The following is an 829-nucleotide window of genomic DNA, read 5'->3' on the forward strand; positions in this document are numbered from 1 at the left end:
AGTGCTCCTTGGAGGCCAACATGGCTAAGCTTCGTCTCTCATCCTTTGGACATATTGTCCAGAGGGAACAGTCACTGGAGAAGGATGTCATGCTGGGTAAGGTGGAGGGTCAGAGAAAAAGAGGAAGACTCCTAATGAGATGGATTGGGCAGGTGGCATCATTGATGGACTCAAGTGTGGCAGCAGTGGTGAGGTTGGCCCAGGACCGGACATTGTTTCCTTCTGCTGTGCATAGGGTCGCTATGAGTCAGTTCCAACTCGATAGCACCTGACAACAACACAACATGATAAAAACCTGGGAGAAAAAAAAAAAAAAAAAAACACATAGAATGAGATTCTGCAGTCTGTACTATTAGGAGAAATGAAAATGTCATATCTTTTAACAGATTACTACATTAGTCTTTTCTTTAAAAAGTAGTATTGCATTAAAGTATGATCATTGAACATGGGCATTTATATTATCCTGGACGTTTTTATGTATGCTTTTAGAATTAAATACTCCAAGGAATACATAATTTATAATACTAGATTTGGACTTTTATTAATAGAAGTAGTAACTTCCAAAGGCATTACACAACAGTTAAGGTATACAGAGAAAAGGACAAGAAATACAGGATCACAGGAGAGCTTAACACCAGGAATTCAGGGACCATGTCTGTATCTTCAAATCCCCAGCACTACAAGAGTGTCAGGCAAGTAGTAGTTTCTCAACATATATTTGATGAAACAATGGAGAAAAGAAGAGATAGATGAGTCTGAGTGCTTATCACTAGAGGAGGTGGCAAGATCTCAAAATTTTCTAGAAAAATCATTAAATTATGCAAGTCAT

The sequence above is a fragment of the Chrysochloris asiatica genome, unplaced genomic scaffold (genome assembly GCF_000296735.1).
Source record: "Chrysochloris asiatica unplaced genomic scaffold, ChrAsi1.0 scaffold00228, whole genome shotgun sequence".
NCBI lineage: Eukaryota > Metazoa > Chordata > Mammalia > Afrosoricida > Chrysochloridae > Chrysochloris > Chrysochloris asiatica.